Raw genomic sequence first — 23,166 nt, 5'->3', positions numbered from 1 at the left:
AAAACCACTTCACAAAACAGAGGATTTTTACTAAGATGGAGTTATAAGATGAATGTAATGGGAGCTATTTCTTCTTCTGTCATGATGTGCCATGAGCAATAATTGGACCATGAAAACAAAGCTCCAGCTCCCCTCTCTTGTCTTATTTTGTTAGAAACCTTTCAGAACTAAACAAATGCAGTATATTTGTTCTCCGAAAGGCTATCTGCTTACCACTGATAAGGACGGCATTGTCAACCGGCACAATTCTTTTCATTAAATAAGTAGCATTTGAAACAATTCTTAAAAACTTGCTTAAAAAGTTCCTTCACTGTTTTGGTTTTGAAATGGTTGAGAGAGGGATGCTGTAAACGAAATTGCTTCTTTGGCACAATCTGTGTAAATGTGTATCCTTAAATATGTGAGGAGATAATAGGTGCCAGAGAGGAGTAGGAGCCAGGTTGGGGATTGTGCTCCCCAACCCTGTGTGCATCTGGGAAAAGTAAAGGCAATACTCAATCTTTATGCCCCCACACCCTCACCCCTCACCCTCACCTCTCCTTTCAGTCTGGAATCTTGTTTTAATTTATGCTCCAGAATATAACTCCAGTGTGCTTTCAAGTTCCCTGAGCTTTCATTTTCTTGTGTCTACGCACTATGTTCTCTCTTCCTGGAAAGGGCAAATTGTTGAAAGAAAGAGGCATACATCTTCAATTTCCCCAGATCCTTCTAGAAAGAAAAAGAATGGGGGGGGGAGTTTAAGGCAAAGACAGTCAAAGCTGTCAACAGCCATGCCTCTGAAAAGCAGGAAGAAAGGTCACCTACAGAAACGTCAAAGTAAGAACTACCGTGGTAAGTAAAATAGCTCTGGCTTAGGTGCTCTCACTGTGGGAAGAGGATGAGCAGAAATAGCCTTTGGGAAGCACGAAGCAGGGTAAATTTCTAAGGAGGAATCAATGAGAGTAGGAAAAAAAAAATCTCTGGAGCTCCTTCCATCCTAACCTTTGCAAAATTTTCAAGCATCTTGCTGAGGTCTTAGGAAATGGCTCGCAAGGGAACACCAGTGGCTCTAGGAAAGCTGAAGGCTGTTTCACCTCCTTTGGGGTGAAAGCCTTGGGGGGGCATTTGTTTCTGCACTTTCCCTCCCTTCCAAGACTCTGAATAACAAACTCAAGTGGCTGCGCTCACCCTTGTCTATCTTCCTTAGCAAACTTGACATCGTGGAAGAAACATGACATGCGGGTTATTAAAGAACAGTTGGCTGACTTTTAACCCTGGGTGCATTGCTCAGACCCATTACCTGCACGTTTATCTGGGAATGCATTACAAGAATTACAGGGTATGAAAGCCACAAAGAGGAGAGGAGAAAGCAGAGGTAAGAGGTTGTAAAAATATCAGGGAAAGCAGGATGTATATCTTACCATTTTCGACACTCAAATGGATGAGTAATACATTTCAGAGGACTAACTGGTACTTTAAGGAAGGGGGGGGGGTCAGTTTCTGTGTCCAAGGAGAAAGAGATGAATTCAAATGAAGTTCAGCATCATCACTGTGACTCTCAGGGTCTCCAGACAGAGTTTCTTAAGATTTTAAAAGTTCATTTACTTAAGCAAATTCTTAGCTTTCTGAACAAAAGCCATATCAAGGGTTCTTCCCACCTTCTTTCTTTCTGGGTGCAACTCTACATTTAGTTACAAGCACTTCTCAAATGGGGAGAAACTTTGTGTGCTACGGAGCATGGTCCATAGACATTTCCCAAGTCAGAAGTTTGCAAAACTGTAGAGAATTCAGAGAATATTGAATTCGTGCAACTGATAAAATGATAAAAAAAAAAAACAGTGAAAATCATTCAGACACTCAGGCAAAAGTAGGTGTGTGTGTGTGTGTGTGTGTGTGTGTGTGTGTTTGTGTGTGTGTGTGTCTAAGTATGGTGTAACTAATTAAGCCACCATTATCCTGTGGGTTTGTGTTTCTGGGCAGCTGTTGATGGAATAAAATAGGAAAGGATTAATCAAATATCTAGGATGTTCTTTCAAAATTAGCAAGAAAGGAATGTACAGTAAGCTAATAATAATAACTACTAGTAAGAACTATTACCATTATGGTTTAGTCCTTTGGGTACCAATTTGTATATCCTGTTGCCAAGGCAAAGGTAATAATTAAATCTATCCTAAATCTGAGTGATGGAGCAGTCAGAAATGACTCTATCTGACAGAAGAGCCAGGAGGCAAGTGATGGATACTATTGTCCAGACGTGACCCTCCATTAACACTACCTATCAGCATCTGGATCCTGTCACTGGTCCCCATCCCAGAGCCAAGAGGGCTGCCTGGCGTAGTCCAAGCACTTCCAGGGTTTCTATGCTGCGCTCAACCCTGCACTAACTGAATAGGAGAAGAGACTAAGCTAAAGCCTGCTCCCTCCATCTCTCGCTGCCTTTTTGCCCCTCTCCAGACCCATTGTTTGACAGGTGCTGGCAATTTAATCCTTATCTTGACTGTTTATGAGGGATTTTTAAAATTAATAACAAAGGGAGAAGTGGTATTAATATTAATTAACACCACAAAATGAAACAGTTTTGGGATTTCACCCAGTGAATCCCCTCAATCTCTAATTGGAGAAAGGGGAGGGGGGAGGAGAAAGGAAGGGGAGGGAGGGAGGGAAAATGTGTGTGTGGGGGAGATACAGATGACCTACTGGGTGACAGGCACAGGTTGGAAGGGTGACATTTTATTGTAAGCCTCCCAATGAAAGGAAGAAAAGGAAGGGACCAGTCAATTTAATGCAGGGACCAAGAGTGCAAGAGTGTTGCTAAGAGACAGAGATGCTGGTAAAGTTCTATCACAAGCCCTACTCTGACCTTATGCAAATAGAGGCGGCCAACTCTTTGTGGAGCGGCTGAAAATTCCACCCCCTGTGTCACCAATACCTGGCATCGAGCCTTTCATTCAAATGTTCTCTAAAAACACACACAGAGGATGTGACAAAGTGTGACACATCTAGGGGCTTTAACACACACAAAACTCACAAGAATATGGGGGAATAGTAATAACACTAATAATTTTTAAACGGGAAGGGGGGCGGTCAATAGCAGATCACCCTGAGGAATTGTCACCCATCTTTACCTTCTGTCACTGTCATCTTCCTTTAGCTGTAACCTGAGGATGCAGATCTTGCCCTCTCCTTGCAGAAATAGAAACCTATTAAGACACTGCAGTAGTGTTCAAAGTACTGTCATTAATTCACACCCGGAGGAGTGTGAGAAGGGATGGTGTGTGAGTGGGTGGATAGAGTGAGAAAACTTGGTGTAGAGCAGAGGAATCACAGTTTATCCTGTCCCCCAAACCAGAAAAAAAGCAAAAACAAAAACAGAAACCCCAAAAACAAAACAAATAAAAACAAAACAACAAAACAACCCCCCACCCAAATCTCCAAACCGAACTTTTCTTTCTTTCCATTCGATCCGCCCACTCTGTAGGGCAAATTTATATTTTAGAAGAAAGAAACTTAGGGGAATAAGTCCCTTAGGGAGTTGAATGTCCTTAGAGTTCATTTGCGGAGGCTGACAGGGATCCATCAGGTGAGCTGGTGATCTAGGTGCCAGCTGTAGACAAGTCTTGGTCTTCTTGACAGAGGGGAGAAAGATAGGAGGGTGCCTTTGAGGATTTACCATTTTGTTTATTTGTTTTTGTCTTTGTTCAGAGCCCTCAAGCTGGCTCTGCTACCTGGCCCTGGGTGCCAGGAGGTGAGCTGTGAATTGGAGCGGGATGCTGTAACAGGCTTGATTGAGCCGGGGCTGCAGGCTCTGGATTCCCCACTTCCTGTTGCACTTTTGTGTGTGTGTGTGTGTGTGTGTGGCGCGCGCGCGCGCGCGTGCGTGTGTGTGCAGCCTCACTTCCACCCGTGTCTCCACTCCTTTTCTTCCCAAGGCAAAGATACCCCCCTCCTGCCCTGGGTACCATTCCAGAAAAGCTGTACATCACACAGATTGTTTCCACAGTTCTTAGCCACTCTCATGGAGCCATAGGCAGGACTGCAATTTTGGGACCTTGAGGACCTTGGGGCTGACTGGCAAGTAGGGGGTAGGATTTGAGGAAGGTAGGGCTTTACTCCGGGAGCTGCACACCTGCCCTTGCACAGCCCCAGGGACTAGCAAGGACTGATGACTAGAACCCGACTAACTCTGCAAAGCTTCTTGCTTGTTCTGCCCCAATTTCCTTAAAAGCAGAAGAATAGAATCATTTTCTCAAGTGAGGGCAAAGCCCAGCACACACAACTTGGAAAACTCAATTTAGTCAGACTGCTTTTTTTTTTTAAAACATTCCACTTCCTCAGTCTCTTGATTTCAATATTGATAACAAACCCACTGCTTCGCATCTTTATGATAATAGTTGCAAATGAATACGCCCTCCACCCTGCTCGACTTGGAGCATTTCAAGCATTTAGTGGCAAGTAACTTCTCAGGGTAACTTCTCCCTGCGATCCGCCCTCCCCTTTTAATGGTGGGACTTTTTATAATGTGCACAATACTATTAAAATTTCATATTAGCACTGTGTATGGTGAACTTTGTAATGGAAAATTCAATAGCTGCTGTAAATATTAATGGAATATGAAATGAAGCCACAGCCTCGACCAGCCCTGACAGTAAAACGGAGTGAGCATGTGGCGGCCCCGGGGCGAGAAAGGCCTTTCCTCTTGTCGCTCTCGCTTTATTACATTAGCGCTGGCCTCCCCACGCCGGCGTGGGCTCAGAAGCCAAGGCACAGGGTCACCCATGACAAATGTCCCGGTGTCTCGTCAACAGGCCTTGCCTGGCCCTGCCACTCCATCTGCTCAACAGGCCCCGGGAGAGTGCTTGCGGGTGTCAGTTTGGCGCAGAGCTCTTGAGAGCGCCAGGTTTCCAAAAAGGTTGCGGTGGTTCCTGTGCCTCCTCAAGCCGCTGCTCCCTGGACCCGGGGAGGGGAGAACTCCGTGTTAAGGAAGCACACGTGGCTTTCTAGGGTTCAGAGAGGTACTCAAAGAGCCAGGCTCCTACTCTCAAGTAGACCCATAGCCCTCCTTGCTCTCCCCCAAACCCCAGCCCAACCCTAGCCCTAATCTGCAGGTTCATTCTCAGAACCGGCTTTAGGCTCTTTTTGGCGACAGCTGTCATCACCTGCAGTGTCCCGGGGCAGTAGCGGTGCTGTAAACTGATTCCTGGGAGCCCTTTCCCCATCCCGAGCCGCCCCCCCCCCCCCGCCTAAACCGCCGGAGCAGTCTATTTGGAGCTCTGTGCGAATTATCAGAGTTTAGGCCTTGGATCCAGCAGCTCAGCCTTTTCCCAGTCTGGAATCTTCCAGAAACTACTGGAGAGTGTGTGCCTAGACCGGGGGAATGGCAGCAGTTCTTCCAGCAGTGGTAGGGTAGACCTGACCTTTTGGAAGTCGGGATCCCTCCTGGGGAGGACTGCAGGCACGCAAACCCATCAACACCTTGTGCTGTGAGTTATTTCCACAGGCTGGGAAAGATCCTGATTTGAGTGGTAGGAGACTCATCCGCCTGCTCTCTGTATTTATGTTGCACCTACAGCACTTAGGAGACCTTAGTTTTTAGGTGGGACATTAATCTTCGCTTGTTAGGAGATCAGCTGTCAGCATAGCGCAAGGGCCTTCCCACTTCTGAAGCCCAAAGCTCCCTGGATCTCCGCCACCGCTACCTAGACCATTGGACGTGAAAGGCTGCGTGCAAAGTGCCAGAGCAAAGCGGGGACTCAACTCAGTCCGCCCTGCTGGAGATGCCTAGCTGGGGAGGGAGGTTAAGGGAGCTCAGGATTGCAGTAGAGTGTTCTTTCATTTGTGCCTCATTGAGGAGGCCGAAAGAGGGAAACTTTCGGATTGTAAAGACGTTTTTAAAGGCGTGGAGCTTTGCTCACAAGCTCAGCGTGCTCGCCCGCAGGGTCGCAAGTCCTCCCATTTCACCAGCACTGACTGCAGAGTCAGTCGCCACCACCCTCTTACCACCGGCTGGACTGGGGACACTTTTCTATTCCTCTCCCTCTTTAAATTGTTTTCTTCCTGGGTTCTCTTCGGGCCCCGCAATCAGTCCAGAGCAGCGCTGTTGCTAGTCTCTCATTTTTTCTTCAGGTACCCACCCATCAGGGCTCCAAAGAAGGGAAATAAAAATGGGATTGAAATGCTCCAGGGCTTCCCAGGTAGGGATTGCTTCAACAAGCTAACCTTGTGTTCCGGGCTGGGGGCATTGTTTCAGGTGTGGTTTTCAGGTCGCTATCTTTTGGCGAGTCCATCCCCCGCCCCAAGCTGAGTCACAACGCATCTTTAGAGCCATTAAAAGCACCGCCCCCCCCCCCCCCCCCCGCCCCGCGCCCAACACAGCCAGGATCTGGTAACTGTTTCCGCCTTGTCCCTATAAAAGAGTTACACTTTCGAAGAAGACTTAAAAAAAAAAAAAAAAGCCAAGAAACGGATATAGGTTTTGTAACCGTTAAATAACTTTCCCAGCGTGCATTAAAGGAAGATTGTATTTTATCAACAGCTGATTGATGCCCGTGTGATCCTGTCGGTTTGTCTATAGTATCATATTTATTTAACCTGCTGGGGACTGTGTTCAGGGGCAGCCTGTTCACGCTGACAAGAGCGTGCACATTACACACTACCCCAGGTATTTTGATTGATTGTTCCCACCCCAAAGCCTTTGGTTCATAATTTAGCACAGCAGGTTCTGCATCACAGACTAGGCTAAAAAAAAAAAAAAAATCCTGTAAGAGATTTCAATGAACAACTACTGGCAACAAACCTTCTTCTTTTAACCTGAACCCCCCAAGCATTTAAACACCTTTACAACAATCCTCTTATTTATCCCATGTCCCCAAAGTGGTATCAGAATTCAATTTGAGTCTGTGGCTGGCCCCATCAGTATTTCTTGATATGGGGAGCCAAGTGGTGAGTACATAGTGTGGGCTTCCACCCCCTCTCCCCTACACCACCACTTACGTTTCTCTTGCAATGGAAGGCTTCTAGTGTTGAGGGAACAGGCGGGAAAGCACTCTTTCCCCACAGGTGTTCCTCGTGGGTGGCTTTGGGATGTAGTACATAAGGTCCTTTGCTAGAGTTGCTACCATTATTTAACTACACAATTGAGGAAAGACTCCTTTTTCCCTCCTTCAGAAGACAAATTCTTCATTCAGTGTACCTAAAAAAAAAAAAAAAAAAAAAAAAAGTTGAAAAATGTTTGTGTACTTAAAAAAAAAATCATCTCAGCTGTCTGGGTTCATTCTAGCAAAAATGTAACCTGAAGTTAGTGGTACCTAATGCAGAACCCAATACTTACTTTTCTCTTTAGGGATTTCTAAGAAGAACTTTTTTTGGGAAAAATACTTTTGGGGAGCACCAGCAAAAACACATGCTTTGCATTTGTTTGGCTGTTCTTTCTTGTACTACTGTTATTCGAGCTAGTAATACTTTTTAAGGGATGCAAGCACAAAGTTTGAATTGTGTGCTGTGCCCAGTGTCAAAATGGTGCTTATTGTGCCTGGCGGTCTTGCATTTATCTTTTAGAGATTCTTGAAGCCTGAAATGTCATCTTGGCACATCATATGCCTAACAACCCTCCTCCCCAGAGTTTAATTTGCCATTCTAGGTCGGATGGAATGGTCATTATCAAAATGGTCAATTGCATGAGGTTCCAGGGTGTAGATATGCAGACACATAAGTCAATATAGCTAATGCAGTCCCCTGCTTCACTTATTACATTATTATTGGGGAAAATATTTTTTAAAAATCTATCTAGTGATAGTAGATAGTGGTGATAGCAATTATTAAAAGTTCCTTATTCCTTCTTGAATATTATTCACAGATCCTATCTTTGGACTTGATGTGTGACTTTAAAGACATTAACCAAATTTAATATACTCCTCCCATTTCCAGTTACTGTTTCTTTCATTAAATGTCTCTTATTTTTAATACTGCCACTAAACCTTTCTTCTATTATCTCATACTTGGGACAGGTTTGAGAGATTCCAATGGCATGCCTTCTTTGCCAATAATATCACATTCAGCAACTCTTTTTTATCTCTAGATGTTGCTATTTATCCTTAGATGATATTCAGTAAAAAGGAAAAACTCAGAACATTTGAAAACTCCAAGAAAAGGCATCTCTCTGCTGAGAAACAGCCATGATCACATGTAAGTGCAGACCCAGTATCCAGAGAGAAAGAAAGGGCAGGATGGCAAAGGAAACATTTATCCATGCTTCCATGGCAGCCAGGGGCAGTAAGGAAGATCCAGTGTGGTGAAGGATACTGCAGTGGTTTGTCTGCAGTAAACAAATTCTGTGCATTTCAATCACTCATGTTAAGGAAGCATTGAAGTGTCATATGAACCCATTTGTGGTCATTTTTCAAAGTGTTTAGAAGCCATTGGTTTACACTGAGAATGAACTCTCTCTCTCTGAAACAGAGTCTCATGTAGCCCCAGCTGGCCTCTAACTTGGGTGTAGTTTGGAGGATGACCTGGAGTTTCTGGGTCCTGCCTCTACCTCCTGGGATGACAGGCATGTGCTATCATGCTTAGTATATAAGGTGCTGGGATTGAATTAAGGGACTGGGTATGCTCAGCAATACTCTAGCCGCTGAGCTACATCCCAGCTCTGTGGATGTGAAAAACCATCTACAAGCATTTTTCTTTAATACAACATTATGTCAAATAATCCACAATAATGAATAGAATCACCTAGTATGTTGTTTCCTGGGGAAATCAAATAGACTAGGGTCCCAACTATTTTTGAGGGAATATTTCTGATTAGTTAAATATATGCTGATATGTACACATACAAGTTAACCTCTTTGAAGTTTGGCTTACAACTTAATTGTATAGCTCTGGGCAGGTTACTCCATTTCTTCATCCCCGAGTTCCTTTATGTAGAGAAATAACAATCATACCTGTTATCAGTGTATGTGGAAAAGGTTATGTGAACAAACTCACAAGAAGCAGACCTGGGCAGGTTTAACTTCTAGCCATCCAGCAGCTATTGTTATATCCTATGGTATTACCCTGGTGTTTTTAATATAATTATTAAAATGATGTCCTTTTTCTCCGGTTACCTATAATGTTATATGACCAGATGCCAAAACTCAAACCTAGGTTGAACTGGTTCTGATAAGTCTGCTTAAAAAATCCCTACAGCAGAACAAAAGTGTCAGCAGAACAGAAGTGTCCAAGGAGCGACACAATCTTTATCTTCCTTGTGTCTTCCATTCAAAGCATGCTAAATAGCAAAGAGCCTTATATACGTAAAGTCCAAGCAAAAATCCAGGTAGTGAGAATGCTACCAAATGTTTGAACACCAAATCAGAGACTCTTGACCTGAAAACTCCTAAGGAGTCACATGACTATGTTTTCTATTTCCAGCCCCTTTATTTCATCAAGACACCAGCATACTTCTTCTTCCTGATTGCAGTGTGCTAGGTACCTAGATCCTACAGAGCCTATTTTAATTTCCTCTGATAACATTTAACATAGGGGAGGCATTCAGCTTTCTTGGTTAAAAGCATCCTTTTGTAATATGCACTTTATATATGTACTACTATGTTACATAAGCCCAAATTTATCCCTAGGAGAAAGTGATATGTTCTGGTAACACATTCGTCTGTCAACTAAAAATTAGGACAACAGTGTGAAAGATTGGTTGCAGTAATACAACTGTTAGATTCTGCTTGCTTCTTAATCCACTGCTGAGCTTGGGGTTATAACAATACCGATCAACTGGAAACTGTGGCAACACGACCTGGCTATGGACTCTCTTTGTGAGCTGCTCTCTTGCTGCATCCAGCAGTAACTTGAGATGAACTCAAACAAAAGTGGAGCAAGTGAGAAGTGGCAGACAGAGCCCTCCCCTCCTCTGCAGCTCACCTTCGGTGGATACAGAACAAGACCTTCTGTTGTTACAGACGGATCCTAGCACTTCAGGTACCAATAGTTTTGTTTTTTTTGTCCCACCTCCAAAGAACTCCTGGATCAAGCTGAGGCAGGAGCTTGTGTCCACAGACTGGTCAACATCAACCTCCTACTTGGAAGCATGCCCTTTTATTTCTGTCAGTATCCCGTGTCCTACTCACTTTTTTCTTTTACAATGCATTGGCCATCATAAGAAGGATTGTTTCTATTCTATATGTACACTAGAAACACAGGAAGTGGACAGTTAACTTGGTCCAAAGCAGGGGTGGACTTTGTGTATCAGATAGTTTCTTCCAAATGCCATTCGCTGTTGTTTGGTTTGATCTGAAAATGAATTTTTACTTATTTAAGCTCAGCTGCAGTGTTAGACCCTTTTCACTTTTCCCTAATTATTTTTAAGATGAGGGGGAGGGAAACGCCTTCAGTATATATTACTGAGTAGATGACCCTTCTTCTTACATCTTTCACTATTGTTCCATAAACCTGAAACGAATCTTTGATGTTCTCATATTCAAGAAAATAGCAACCTGAATAGCACCAAACAGATACTAGGATATCCCCCAAGATCTGTTGTTTCCTGTATGCAGAATGTGAGATTGAAGGAAGTATCATCGTCTCTTAATTCATAAATAAGTTCCTCTTTAGACATTGCTCCCGTTGAGATTTGGCAAATAGTTAAACTAGTTTACACATTTCTTTTCTCTTCCTCTTCTTTTTAAGTCCAGTTCATAAGTCAGCAGACACCTTACCCAGCTCTCATAGTAGACAGCTTTCTTTTTATTGCCTTTTCATAGCAGAGCTATCAAAAATAAGATAATGCCTAAAGATCTGGAGCCTAATCAGCTTTCTTGCTGAGTTTAAAGAGCCCTGAGGCTGTTAAGTTAGTCCTGGTTATACATGTGATGGCTGTGTTGTTTGCTCTGCCCCATTTTGATGGAGAGGGTAATGTGTTTGCCAGATAAGGGGGAAGGGACCAGCCACAAACTCAAGGCTTTGTTTGATAAACCTTGACATGCTTAGCCATTTTTCACATACATGAAAGGAAGCTTTCAAACTTGAAGGAAAATAGAGGTGTCCGTTCAAGCTTACTCACATTTATCAAGACAAAAAGGTAAATAAAGAAAATTGGCATCCTGTAGTCTATTTAATTAATTAGCTCCGCAGCTTATCATGAAATTGAAAAGTTGGATAACGTACAAGTCCGTTTCTTTTAGTTGTGATTTAGTGAGAGAGGTAGAGTTTTTTCATGTTCATATGTATCGAAAAGACAGTTATTTTGCTGGCCCTGTGTTGCCTCATTGCAAGGTGTAGGCTCAATATGAGAGAAGTCTTGAACTGAAGTTGAGCCTCTATAGGGCTCCTTTGTGTGTTCTTGGAATAAGAATGCTATTTGAAATCAGTATTAAACTACGTGATAGAAGACATGCTTTGTAAAGAGGCCTGTAGCCTGGAAGAGACTGATAAATCTGAGAACAAAATATCCTGCCCTGTATCCATTCACTCCACAATTTGAGGTTGGTCTGTTCTATAACCTCAGTTAGCGTAAGTGCATATATAAAAGTGTTCTAAAATAAATAACTGGCTTTGGAGTTGTAGCTAAGTTGATAGAGAAATGCCTAGTATAAATGAGGCTGTGGGGCTAGAGAGATGGCTCAGTGGTTAAGAGCGCTACCTGCTCCTCCAGAGGTCCTGAGTTCAATTCCAAGCAACCACATGATGGCTCACAACCATCTATCATGCGACCTGATACCCTCTTCTGCAGATAAAACACTCATATGCAATAAATAAAATAAATAAATATTTAAAAAATAATAAATGAGGCTGTGGGTTCCATTCTCAGCACTGTATGTATGGTGCCTGCCTATAACCCTAGCACTTAGAGAGGAGAGGCCGGGGGATCCTCGGTTCAAGGTTATTTTCCATTTCATAGTGAGCTTGGGGTCAGCCTAAGGTATGGGAGACCATCTCTCAATAAACCAAATAAAAACAAGAACTTTATTATTTAGAATGACTTTTAAGATGTTGGGGATTGGGACTGGGAAGATGACTTAGGGGGTAAGAATACTTGCTGCTTTTCCAGAACACTGGAGTTCAGTTCCAGCGTCCACATTGAGTGACTTACCAGCCATTGAGTCCAAGGCACTCAATGTCCTCATTTGGCATCTGAGGCATCCACACATGCTCAACAGACACATTCAGCACATACAGACACACACAGACACACACATTCAACAGACACATTCAACACATACATACATACATACATACATACATACATACATACATACACACACACACACACACACACCCCACCACCACCACCACCAACAACAACCCAACCCAAACCAAACCAAAACAACAGCAGCAACAACAACAGCAACAACAACAACAACAACAACAACAACAAAGCAAGCCAAATCTTAAATTATAAACTTTTAAAGAAGTGTTTAAATTTTGGGGATGAACTATGCTTTGCTTTATACAAATTTACTTTCCTAGGAAGAGAGAAAAAAAAATAAATGTGTCACAAAGTAGAGACATTTCACAAAATAAACATTATTTTTATTATTGCGACTGTTCTTTGGAGCTCAACTTTAATAGTTTAAGGACTGACTCATGGTTAGTTTATCAGGAAATAGCAACTTTAGCTTAATAACCTAGTGCCTTTTTTTAAATTAATTTTCTTCTTAGAAATTCTACTTTTCTGGTTTCTTCTAAATTAGAAACATGTAATAAACTAAAGAAATGACCTTCAATGATTAGTTCATGTATAGAACATGTAAGAATGTGATCACATGAATTTCTAGAACTGTGCTTTTCCATATATAAACCCATTTACAGATTTTGTGCTTTGTTATTAATAATCTATATGGATGTAGAGTTTAAGATGAATTTAATGTCAACTAGGGATTAATGTGCATTAATTAAATTGACAGTATCTTCTCTAATGAGAAAAAAGGATTTAGTTCTAATACTGATGATCTTAATAAGGCTCCCTTCTACTTGTCTGTATTTTCTCAACATTAGGAATTATTTTTATTAGAAGGTGAAGTAATTTAGTGCTTGCTGGGTGGCAAAACTGGAATAAATCAAGTGATTGCAAACTGACTTTGTTTTTGTTATTGAGGTTGTATAACCAAGCCATGTAACTTTCAATTAAAAAGGAATCAATTTGTATCAGCTATTTAAAAACAAAACACAAGTTGAAGTCCATATTTAATTTTCTTTTCAGTACTACGTAAGGTGGTTAAGCATCTTGAGGGATTAGACACGGGCCACATCTACCATGCAATGCTCAACATGCTTGCTTAATCTTCTTATATAGGCAGAGCTGTATTTTCCCAAATATTTTCCAAGCACTATCCTTGTCACAGAAGGGACTGTATTTTGTAATAAAATCTTTCTACGAGCATGTGAAGTCTCTAGAATTATTATATCATCACTTTGAGATGGGGCCACACTACCCCCAAACCTTGTGGGAGTGAAAAATTGTCCTCCAAGCCAGCTGCCAGCTATCTATGCAAAAGAATATGTGGAATACTTACACACACACCAGGTACCTTGAGGTTCTTATACCACTCCTCACTCCTGTCATGTTTGCTGTTGATGTTGAGACAGGGTCTTGTTGTGAAGCTCATCCCAGGCTGGCTTCAAACTCACAGTCTGTCTGCATCTTTATTCCCCAAGTGCCATCACTCCAGGCTCAATTGTTTTCTTTTTTTTTTTTTTTTTCTTTTCTTTTTCCAATTGTTTTCTGAACTACAACTTGACTATTATTTTGAATGGAAATGGGAGGAGGGAATTCAGCGAGGGGAGGAACTACCAAAAATAAAATCTATTCATGATATACATTAGTTACATCCCATAAACAGACAATTATGTGCCATTGTGTGTATATATGTACATACACACACAGACACACACACAGACACACACACACACACACTTTAAGACAAGGTCTCAGTCAGGTGGTGGTGATGCATGCCTTTCATCCCAGCACCAGGAGGCAGAGGCCAGCTTAGTCTCCAGGACAGCTAGATCTACACAGAGAAAACCTGTCTCAAAAAACAAAACAACAAACAAACAAAAACACCACCACCGAAACCCAAAACTAACCAACAAACAATGACAAATACAACCCCCAGACAGAAAACAAAACCAAAATAAAAAACAACAACAAACCCCCAAAACTCAAGGTCTATGTATTCCTAGATGATCTGAAACTTGAGACTTAGATCAAGCTGACCTTGAACACATAGAGACTCATCTGCATCAGCCTCCTAAGTGCTGGGATAAAGGCCTGCACCACCATGCTCAGCAAACCATATCCATCCATCCATATATTCATATGTATATGGCTAACAAGTTGGATCAGTGGGTAAGGGTGCTTCCTGCCAAGCCTGATGATCAGGGTTCAATCCCTGGACCTCACATGGTGCAAGGAGAGAACTGAGCCCTGCAAGTTGTCTTCTCCAAATGCACATTATGACATGACTATGCTCCCTCACTCAAACACATGCATATGCACTCAGACACATACACAGTAATATATAATAACACAAATAAATAAATAATAAAAACACACACCAGAAGTTGAAAGGACAACAAATATACATATATGTAAATACATATATATGTACAAAAATACATATGTATATGTAAAAACATCAAAATTCTATGGTAGTTTATCCCTTTCATGTTCCTATTACAGTCACACTTTACTCATCGTTAGTTTGTCCACTTGTTTACTTACTTTTATGGTGCTGGGATTAAATCCATAGCCTTTTCCACATTAGCCAAGCCCTTTGCTACTAAGCCTATTTTCCTCCAACAATGCTCAAAATTTATATTAAGTTTCTTCACCAGTTCCTTTGTAGCGTCCTCACAACAAATTATCACTTGTCTGCCCCTGCAGCAACTACCACCATACTTGTCAAGGTCCTTGATTTATTTTTCAGGGCCTCAGAGTTATGGATGGTTGTGAGTTGCCAAGTGGGTTCTTGGAACTGACCCAGGTCTGCTGCCGGTGTAGCTGGTGTGCTTACTTAACCATTAAGCCATCTGTCGAGTCTACATAGCTTTTATTAAGAGGACTGCTTCAGTTCTCAATCTCTGTAATCTCTGATTACAAAATCAAATCCACTTCTCTACAGAGAAGGGACACAAAGTTTCAGGCTCTATATTTGTCATAGAACACAGTTTCAAAAGCAAACAAAAACAAAAAAACTGAAACCACAAAACAAACAACAATAACAAAAAACCTTAGCACTGTCTTTTGAGCATGGTGAGCATAGTGCATCTCATTGCAGACATCCCATTATTGAAAGAAGGGTCCAGTGGAGATCAACTCAAGCCAAGGAGGATTTTCATTTCATTTGCTTTTGGACAGGGTCTCATTACATTGCATTGGTTGGCCTGGAATTTGCTATGTAGACCAGCTGGCCTGGAGCTCAGAGAGGTCTGCTTGCCTCTGCCTGCAGAGTGCTGGGCTTAAAGGTGTGCACCATGACACCTGGCAAAGAGCACTTGCTTATAATTCAGTCCAGTGACAGTATTGAATAAGGCCATGCTGCTATTTGTCAGGGGTTGAAGGAAAAAGACATTTTCCCCTGCACCAAAGTTACTCAAATCATTGTTTTCCAACAGTGATTGCACAAATGGAACCACCTGGGAAACTTTAAAAATATCTGTTGTACAATCATCTAAGAAATGCCTCCCTTTGCAGACACAAACATGCCATTTACAAGTCTAATTTCTGGTATTTCTTAGAATGAGACACCTCAGCCATGCTATACTGAGATGAGTGCGGTCACTCGGAGAGCAAAATTGCTTGCTGTTTGATTGTCCCCTTTGAAACTCAGCAAACCACAACATCCCATCTTTAAGTATGTTCTAAATGAGCACCAGGAACAGTAGAATCTTGGTACAGAAAGTAGTACAAAAACCACTCACATATCTAAATTACTTTCCCTTTTGATCAGTGGTATTATTATGTCAAGCAATATTTACATAGCAAATTATCAATTCCCTATGTGCTTACTGAATTTATTTAAATTCTCTCTCTCTCTCTCTCTCTCTCTCTCTCTCTCTCTCTCTCTCTCTCTCTCTCTCTGTATGTGGAGGCCATTCTTCTTACCTAGCACGAGGGTCCTAGGGATCCAACTCAGGTCATCAATCTTGGGGACAAGACCCATTCCCCCAGAGCCAACTCACCAGGTCGTCTTCACATTTTTTTTGATATTACATGATATTTAAAATATAAAAGCAGCCAGTTAGAAAGTATTTTGCTGATCCAGATTGATAAATGTGAGAAGCTGGCTCTGGCCATAGTTTACGTCCTCTGGGGGGATGATGACCACGGAAGATACCTTCTAGATTATAGTCCCTAGCAGTCCTTCTTAAACACTGACACACCTGTGATGCACCAGGTGATGGCTGGGGATATGGCTTAGTAGCAAAGTTGTTGCCAAAGGGAAAAAAAAATCACCCAGAGAGCTCACTGAATCACAGACCCCGAGTTACTCTGGAATATTCCAGTTTGTATTTTGGACATTTTCCACTTGAGCTGAGGTTGACCTGATAGTAAGCAAGAGAGTAGGCATTCAGCCACCATGCTGTTTCTGCTGGCTTGTTGATTACCAATACCATCACAGGTTAATGACCAGAATGCTTATAGTTGCACTGGGAAATGGTGGGGACAATCATTGTTGGACACAGCTCCCTTGAGTTAATGACATATTCTCCATCTTATTGGCAAGACGGACTCATCCCGAAATACTCTGGAGATGATCTGCTTCATGAGTAACCATAGCTGATGACACAGCACAGGTGATTGTTCCCAGTAGATAAAATCTCACTGCTAACTCACAGATGAAGAAACAACTCTCTTACAAGTAAAATAGCTCATCCTGGGTTTCCCAGGGATTAAGTTGCAGAAGAGATATCTGAAGCAGCAGGGAAAGCTGGGTGTGGGGGCTCACACCTGATCCCAGCACCCAGGAGGCAGAGTCTGGAAGATGGCCACAAGTTCAAGGCTATCAGGCCTACTTAGTGAGTTCCAGGCCACGTGGGGAGGCATAGCAAGGTTGTGTCTCAAACTAGCTAACTAACTAACCAACCAACTAACTAACTAACCAAACAACTAACTAAAACAGGATAGAATTGGATGTAGCAGTGCAGAATACAATTCAGGATTCAAATCACTGAGATAGAAGGAGCTCAAGTTTAAGGTTAGAACACTCCTTTCTCAAAAACCTTAAAAAATGAATTATGATGATATGATTCCAATGCCCATTATTTTCTACAACACACACACACACACACACACACACACGCAGACACACCACATAATCATTAACAAAATATATGTCATATATTGCTCTGTAAAAGATTCAACATGATCAACAAAATTCAAATTATATTTGCCAATGAAATAAATAAGAAGTAAATGAGATAGGACAAGAAGAAGGAAGACTGAGTACAAATTGCACTCGCAAAGCTTTATTATCTTGCCACTCATAATGAACTTGAGTCTAAACTTCTGAAGAGAAAACAGGCTTTAAGAGCTCTATGTGACATCCTTATTGACAAGGGCAGTAAAGAAAGAGAAGCTGCACATGTGAACAGAGATGTGTTACAAGCCCAAAGTGCCTGGTCCTAGTTTTCCAGGTCTATAATGCCCTCTTGGGCTTAGGAATATGTAGGATGGCTATGGTGATGCCCATGGACCTGCCTGCACCTGTGAGAAAACAGGATGCCAAACAGGAACACTCCATTGATCTAAGGCAACAGACAGGAGTTGTAAATCGTGACTCAGGGCTCTCTACCATTTTGTGCCTCTGATGCTATTTGTCACAGCACCAGAGGCAGCTAAGTTTGTCATTAAAATCATACCACCAGGCTGATCACAATACTTCAGATAATTTTCTTTTTCTATTTTATTATTATTATTTTGGCCTTTTTTAAAAAACAAAACAAAACAGGGTTTCTCTGTGAAACAGCTTTAGCTGTCCTGGAACCTGATTTGTAGACAAGGCTAGCCTCGAACTCACAGAGCTCTGCCTGCCTCTGCCTCCCTAGTGTGGGGATTAAAGATGTGCACCACGTCTCCTTGATGGGGAGACCTGGTGGCACTTAGAGGAAGGATAACAGGACACCGAGAAGAGACTTGATACCCTGTGAGCATATACAGGGGAGGAGGTCCCCCTCAGTCACAGACATAGAGGAGGGGAGTAGGGAGAAAGCAGGAGGGGGAGGAATGGGAGGATACAAGGGATGGGCTAACAATTGAGATGTAATATGAATAAATTAATAAAAAAAGGTGTGCACTACCACCACCCAGCCAGCCATATTGCTTAAGCCAAATGTAAGATGGAGAGCCCTTTGACACTTGAAGTCATTCTTTGCTCTTTCAATTTAGCTTAGTGGGTCAGTGTATTTGCTTAGTTGAAACAGAACATGGGCAATTAGGACAGATATTTTCTGAGAAGAAAAAAAAAGTCTTGGCGAAGCTGTAGGGGAGTTGGAGGTAGAATTTAGACCTAGAGAGAGAAGGATCATCAGCTAAATCCCCAGCAACTAACAGGAAGTAAAACAGTCACAGTGGAATACTACTCAGCTATTAAAAACAAAGAAATCTTGAAATTTGCAGGCGAATGGATGGAACTAGAAAAGATCATCCCGATCAAGGTAAGCTCACCACATGATATATACTCACTTATACCCAACACAGATATCCTCCCAGAGACAGGGGTGGGGGATGGGTGGGGGGTTGTTAAGAAGAGGGAAAGACAGATGCTGCAACTCACAGTCTGACTCTGGGCAGAATGCTGAAGGTTGTTGGAAGAGTAGGGGTGGGGGGGCAAGGAGGAAGGACCTGGAGGGGTCAGGAGCTCCTCAAGGAGGACCCTGGGTCTGGACCCAGGGAGGGCCTGCACAAGCTGATGTACCAAACAAGGATGATGCATGCTGAGAACCTAGTCCCCCTCCCCCGACCCCGGTTCAGATGTAGCCAATGGACAGCTCATTCTCCATGGGGGTGGGGGTGGGGGGCACTGAGGACTGCCTCTGACATGAACTCTGGTACCCACAATTTGATCACTTCCCCTTGGCAGGGTGGCCTTTTGGGCACACAGAGGAGGGGGATGCAGGCTATCCTGATGAGACCTGAATAGGGCAGAAGAGGGAGGGAGGGTGGTAAAGGGAAGAGAGGGGTGAGGGGATAACAATCGGGATGTAATGTGAATAAAATATAATAATAACAAATTAAAAAGGGGGAAGTCATGGAGATAAGAGAAACACAGAACAAGTTTTCTTGCTAAAGGGCAAGAAACATCCTCCACTTTATTTGTTTGTTTGTTTGTTTATTATATCCAGAGAACCAAAAAACATAAATTTTCATATCTGAAAATGATCAGATTGTTGCTCTTCGAGTCTCTCACATCTTTTCTGGCTTGAATGCTTGCTAAAGCATTAGTCAGTCAGCATTTTGATGGATTTGGAGGTGGAGAAGAAAAGAGGAACAAGGGTAATCCTCAGAGCACCAGAGCCAAACGTCCATCTGAGATGCAGCCAGCAGCTTCTGAAGCAGCCCTATGACTCACGGGATGAGCCACAGCCACGCGAGCGTGCTGTGAACATCAGCTAACCAGCTCCAAGCGGAGGCTCAGCCCAGGCTGGAAGGCCCTTCCAAGGAATTCAGATCTACTGCCAACGGATCACTTGAGTCATCTTTCAACATCACATTCCAACCACAGTGCACATGCTGCGTCCTCGGGCATTCACCGGAGACTGGCTTGAGTTGGGCTCTCTGTGGACTCATTCCATTAGAATGCTACCCAGACTTCCACCGAAAATTAAGTACTTGTCACCAACCAAGAGCTCTTTTTAAGTTTCTTTTTAAAGACTACTCCCCAATCTGAAAATAGTTCCTTTCTTCTTTTTACTTAATTGTGTCGTTTGACTGGTGTTAAAAAAAAAAAAAAGCTGGCCCCCCACCAATAAAAACCGAAACAGCAAACCCTTGCTCAGTGTAAGAGTTCCTTAGATCAAGCTTTGAGTGTCTCTTTCTCATTTGCATTTGTCATTCTAGGTGCCACTGTCTGTATTTCTGAGTCTATACACAATTGCATAGCTAGAAAGATATTTTAGTTCAATGAATTTTGGGTTTTTTGTTTTGTTTTGCTTGTTTTGTTTTTCAAATCAGATAGCATCAATACAAACAAATCAAGGTATGCATAAATTTGTCTGTTTAATTCTAGACCCATTATTACTGGTCCCATGTATCCACAGCTCCCCCTTTTCTCTCTATATCCAACTGTCCTGTGTATATGCATGTTCATGGTATGCTTGTGTGTGTGTGTGAACATGTGTGAGGGTGGAGGCCAAAGGTCAATGTTGGGTGTCTTCTACGGTTGCTCTTCAGTTGAGTTTTTGAAAGGTCTCTCACAACAGTTGTTACAATCAGTTCTTGTGGCTCTCGGAAGCCCCTGCTCATACCCACCTGGCACAGCCAGTGTTCCAAGGTTTAACAATTGGCCCCTCAGTACTCACCAGTGTTGTTGTCAGAACTTGATGTGGTATTCACTAAAGGATTCAAAAATGGAAGTAAAATAAAAAAGAGATATATTCAATGTGTTTCCCAAGGAAGAGCTCAGATGTAGGCTGTTTAGTCAGGGTATACATAGTATGCCCTGATATTTTACTTTAAAAGAGGGTGATGTGCTGATTATGAACCGTATTATATTATATATTATTAGTTATTATTATTTTGTTCTTTTTGAAACAGGCTTTCTCTGTGTATAAACATGGCTATACTGAAACTTACTCTGTGTACCAGGCTGGCCTTGAATTCAGAGACCTGCCTGCCTTTGCCTCCCAAGTGTTGGGATTAAAAGTGTGTACCATCACACCTCCTCGAATGAAATGCATTCTAAAATGTAAAGACTGAAACAGAAAAAAATTTGGCATGGCAAAACTAGACAAATAAACCATTGGAACCAGTACATTATAGAAACAGACCCACCTATGTATGGCTAGTTAATTTCCAACAATGATAAATAATAATTTTATGAAAAGAAGGAAAAATTCTCCATAATGTTCTATAACAATTGTGTTTCCAGGAGAAAACTGTATGCTTTAGATTATTCCATATTCAAACAATAATTACATATTGACCACAGAAAAAAATATGTATTTCCAGAAATAAGAACAAATGATAGGCAGAGTTCTCAGACAGAAGAGCTAAGAAAGAAATAACATAAAAAATATAAGTGAGACATTGTGAAGTAAGTGAATAAGCTTGATTTTTCTCCATTTCTAAGAAAACTACTATCACTTAGAATCTAATGTTTAACAATATGTATCAATTTCTAAGCTTTCTCGAAAGATATGGCTTTGCTTCTGCTCACTAAAACATCCTCAGCTGCCTTTTCTGCCATTAATTGTAACATTACTCGGGGACTTTTGTATCTCAATCCCAAATCTGTTGACTTCAGTTTCCTTGGAGTATTATCTGTCTTTCTACATGCGCAAAGACTTTGAGCCAATTCATTCTGTCTATGCAATTACCTCCCTGTCTCTAAAGATCTCTACTGGGATTTCCTTGGAAATATTTCAGTGATAGCTTCATTTTGCAGACAAAGGAAGCAGAGTGAATAAAACATTTCTTGGGAATTTGACAGTTCTTGGCGTTGAAAAGTTAAGCACTGGAACCGTAACAGATGCAAACAAGGGGGTCTTCCTAACACCAAAGTCAGACTGTTCCTGGATCCCCGCTTGATGAATGCTTCAGTGACAACCTTCATTAGAACTCATTTCCCATGCTTGGACTCTGTATTACCTCAACACTGCCAATTAGCTCTGGAAGGAAGTTACACTGTGAATAGTTTTATAATGTTGGATGCGTGTGAATCTATTTTTTTTTTTGCTATGATTAAAACATAACACTGTCAAAAAGAAGCAGGTTGGCAAATAGAGGAACACTGGATAGAGGATGTCTTATCTATAGTTAATTTTCTGTAAATGTGTCTGCATTTCTAACAGATGGACAGGTAATTGTGCTTAATCACAGGGTGTGAAGCAACTTCCTCATACGGTCATTTTCAATGGTATTGTATTTTTTCATCCTATAGGTGTCACCCAGAAGCAGAAAGAGTTAATGGTATATACTCACTTATATCTGCATACTAGCCCAAGGGGCATGTCCCACGAAAGCCTTCACTTACCAGGAAACTGGGACAGAAGGAAGGACACCCTATTGGGACTCTAGATGAGAGAAGCATGGGAGAATAGCAAAGTTAGAAGGATCCAGAGGGGCCTAGAAACCTACAAGTAGAACATTATGATAGGCAGATTTGAGCCCAGGAGTCCCACTCAAACTATGGCACCAGCCAAGGACAATACGTGCAGTAAACTTCAAACCCCTACCCAGACCTAGCCAATGGACAGGACATTCTCCACAGTGAGTGAAGAGTGGGGTATGACTTTCTCACATACTCTGGTGCCTCACATTTGACCATGTCCCCTGGAGGGGGAGACCTGGTGGCACTCGAGGAAGGATAGCAGGCTACCAAGAAGAGACTTGATACCTATGAGTATATAAAGGGGGAGGAAAGTCCTCCTCAGGCACAGTCATAGGGGAGGGGAGTTAGGGGGAAATGGGAGGGAGGGAAGAATGGGAGGAGGATACAAGGGATGGGATAATCATTGAGATTGTAACAAGAATAAATTAATAAAAAAAATCTAAAAAAAAAAAGTGTCACAATTCTCAAAGTTTGTAAAGTCAGAGCTTATATTGACATTTCCGCAGCAAGTGATATTAGCAGATAATGTTTATGGTTCCTGAAGCTCCATGGCATGACAGCTTCCCACCACTATAGCCGAGACCTGAGGCAATCACTTACAAAGAATGCTCGCAGTTGCTCACAGTTTTGAAGCTCCAGTCCTGTGATTGGTGCAAGGCGTGGCCTCATTTCAGGAGACTTGAAGCAGAAGCCCTTAGCCCTCACGCCCAGGGTGGTGAAGGTGAAACAAAGCAAGACCCAGAGTTCCACAATTGTCATGGAGGGCATAACCCCCAGGATATGAGGACTTCCCATGATGCCCCAGCTCTTAAACTTTCTACCACCTTTCAGTATAGAAATCAACTGGGAACTAAGATGTTAAGGAAGGGCCTTTTATAGACAGCACACAGATTTCTTCAAGTATTTGAGGCTTGAAACCCCATGTTCTGAGGTT

The 23,166-nt window shown here is 42.1% G+C and overlaps 1 long non-coding RNA gene across 6 annotated transcripts in view; it reads left to right on the top strand.

Moving 5' to 3' along the window:
- The window catches only part of LOC127191574 (uncharacterized), a 112,546-nt gene that overhangs the window by 49,869 nt on the left and 39,511 nt on the right, over window positions 1-23,166 (top strand). For 2 of the 6 annotated variants that reach the window (XR_007830927.1, XR_007830924.1), the window contains exon 2: window positions 9,806-9,942. The exons of 2 other annotated variants lie outside the window; for them this stretch is intronic. This is a non-coding gene — a long non-coding RNA (uncharacterized LOC127191574). Of the gene's footprint in view, window positions 1-9,805; window positions 9,943-12,621; window positions 12,738-18,580; window positions 18,619-23,166 lie in introns of those variants that run through there. 2 more of the 6 variants (XR_007830928.1, XR_007830926.1) reach the window with 2 other exon arrangements.

The sequence above is a fragment of the Acomys russatus genome, chromosome 7 (assembly GCF_903995435.1).
Source record: "Acomys russatus chromosome 7, mAcoRus1.1, whole genome shotgun sequence".
NCBI classification, from domain to species: Eukaryota; Metazoa; Chordata; class Mammalia; order Rodentia; family Muridae; genus Acomys; species Acomys russatus.
Note: the sequence above shows the minus strand (reverse complement) of the source record. Positions and strands in the feature narration are given on the sequence as shown.